The sequence below is a fragment of the Zea mays genome, chromosome 8 (assembly GCF_902167145.1).
Source record: "Zea mays cultivar B73 chromosome 8, Zm-B73-REFERENCE-NAM-5.0, whole genome shotgun sequence".
Classification (NCBI taxonomy): Eukaryota; Viridiplantae; Streptophyta; class Magnoliopsida; order Poales; family Poaceae; genus Zea; species Zea mays.
Window position 1 is genome coordinate 133,488,083 of NC_050103.1, and position 3,273 is coordinate 133,491,355.

Consider the following 3,273-nt stretch of genomic DNA (forward strand, 5'->3'; position numbering starts at 1 on the left):
CTATAAGTGTCATGTTCTTCCTCTCTACCACACCATTTTGCTGTGGTGTGTAGGGAGCGGAGAACTCGTGCTTGATTCCTTCCTCCTCAAGATACTCCTCCACTTGAAGGTTCTTGAACTCGGACCCATTGTCGCTCCTTATCTTCTTCACCTTGAGCTCAAACTCGTTTTGAGCTCTCCTTAGGAAGCGCTTGAGGGTCCCTTGGGTTTCAGATTTATCCTGCAAAAAGAATACCCAAGTGAAGCGGGAAAAATCATCAACTACAACAAGACCATACTTACTTCCTCCTATGCTAAGATAGGCAACGGGTCCGAAGAGGTCCATATGAAGTAACTCCAGGGGTCTTGATGTTGTCATCACATTTTTGGCATGATGAAAGCTTCCCACTTGTTTCCCTGATTGATAAGCTGCACAAGGTCTATCTTTTTCGAAAGTAACATTAGTTAGTCCTATCACGTGTTCTCCCTTTAGAAGCTTATGAAGGTTCTTCATCCCCACATGTGCTAAGCGGCGATGCCACAGCCAGCCCATGCTAGTCTTAGCAATTAAGCATGCATCTAGACCGGCCTCCTCTTTTGCAAAATCAACTAAATAAAGTTTGTCGTCTAATACACCCTTAAAAGCTAATGAACCATCACTTCTTCTAAAGACAGACACATCTACATTAGTGAATAGACAATTATATCCCATATTACAAAGTTGACTCACAGACAACAAGTTATATCCAAGCGACTCAACTAAGAACATATTAGAAATAGAGTGCTCAGATGAAATAGCAATTTTCCTAACCCTTTCACCTTGCCTTGGTTCCCATCACCGAATATGATTGAATCTTGGGGATCCTTGTTCTTGACATAGGAAGAGAACATTCTCTTCTCCCCCGTCATGTGGTTTGTGCATCCGCTGTCGATAATCCAGCTTGAGCCCTCGGATGCATAAACCTGCAAGGCAAATTTAGTCTTGGGTCTTAGGTACCCAACTCATGTTGGGTCCTACAAGGTTAGTACAAATAGCCTTAAGGACCCAAATGCAAGTTTTATCTCCCTTGCATTTTGCCCCTAATTTTCTAGCAATTATCTTCCTATCCTTTCTACAAATAGCAAAGGAAGCATTTAAAGCATGATAAATTGTAGAAGGTTCACTATTTGTTTTCCTAGGCACATGAACAACATTTCTTCTAGGCATGTTATTAATAACATTTCTCCTAGCTAAGTTTCTATCATGCATAATAAAGGAGCTAGAAGCAACCATGGCATGAGAATCAAAATCATTATAACTTCTATAGCCATTTCTAGAATGTCTCCTATCATGATACATGAAGGCATGGTTCTTTTGAGCACTACTAGCCATAGGGGCCTTCCCTTTCTCCTTGGCGGAGATGGAATCCTTTTGGCTTGTTAAGTTCTTGACTTCCCTCTTGAAACCAAGACCATCCTTAATTGAGGGGTGTTTACCAATCGTGTAGGTATCCCTTGCAAATTTTAGCTTGTCAAATTCACTCTTGCTAGTCTTAAGTTGAGCATTAAGACTAGCCACTTCATCATTTAATTTAGAAATGCAAGCTAGGTGTTCACTACAAGCATCAACATTAAAATCTTTGCACCTATTGCAAATTATAGCATGTTCTACACAAGAGTTAGATTTATTTGCTACTTCTAGTTTAGCATTTAAATCATCATTAACACCTTTTAGAGTAGAAATGGTTTCATGACAAGTAGATAGTTCACAAGAAAGCATTTCATTCCTTTTAACTTCTAGAGCAAGAGAATTTTGTGCACTAACAAATTTATCATGCTCTTCATACAAAAGATCCTCTTGCTTTTCTAATAACATATTCTTATCATTCAAGGCATCAATTAATTCATTAATTTTATTAACCTTGGTTCTATCTAGGCCTTTGAACAAACATGAATAATCTATTTCATCATCATCACTAGACTCATCCTCACTTGAATAAGCATAAGTACTAGTATTACGAGTGCTTACCTTCTTTTCCCTTGCCATGAGGCAAGTGTGATGCTCATTGGGGAAGAGGGATGACTTGTTGAACACTAGTAAGAATGTGATCATCAGTGACGATTTTCTAGTGACGCTGGTGACTTCAGTCACAGACTGATACATTTCTATGACCAAATTGACATCTTCGTCAACAATTACAAGGGACGAAGATTAGACTTGAATATTAAAGACGAAAATGAAAGGAACGTCATAGACGAAAATGAAAGGAACGTCACAGATTAATTTTGGCTTGATCGACTGACGTAATGATGATATAAATTGGTCACAGATGAGGTGTAGTAAAAAACGGCCCACGTGTACACACCACTTGACGGCGTGGGATCCTTGGCCTACATGGGCCGCAGTTTTTTGGGACACAGGCCCCACCTGGCGACGCGGACCCGGCCCAGTATGAAGCGGCAGTTAGTTATTTGGCAAAAAAAAGGTGCGCCCGCGGAGCTTCGAACCAAGGACCTGCGACTTGCGTTAAATCGTTGCTACCACCAGACTACGCACTTGTTCGTGTATATAAAGAAACTATTCGTCTGTTAACATGTGTTCCCATCTGTCGTTATGTTAACAGGTTTTCCCAGCCGCCATTCTGCGATCTGCATGGTTCGCCTGTTCTGATTTTTTCCTGCTGCGATCTGCGCTTCTGCGATCGGTCGTCAGGTTACGGCACACAACGACGCCAGCGTCTGTCGTCGTCCGCTTGATCGGCAACTGGGTAGCGTCGCAGCGAACGAGCGATCTTGTCGCCTGATCCATTGATCCAACTGTGTTGGAAGAACGGCGTCGTCTGCAAACAGCGAGGCAGAGAAGCTTCGGGCGCGGCAAAGCAGCGGCGTCTTGCGCATAGCTACGGCGGGCGTGGACAGAACAGCGACAGGGCGAGGAGAAAAGACAAGGTTTGATGTGTTGTGTTTTTGACAATAAGGTTCTATGTGCGTTTGAATTTTATTTCATATATGCATGTGTTTGATGTGGTTTTCAATTTTGTTCAGTGTAATCATAGTTATGGGGTTAATGCAAGTTTTAATTTATTGTCAAAATAGATGGATAGAAGATGGGTTTATGGGAAACAATTCACACCTGCATATGTGAAAGGAGTTGAAGAGTTCATGAATTTTGTTACTGAAAGATACCCAGAAGACACAGACATTCGTTGTCCGTGCGTGAATTGTCTTAATCAAATGTTGCGACCTCAGAGTGAAGTAGAAACTCATATACACATTTATGGAATGTCAGCTACATACACGAGGTGGATTCATCAT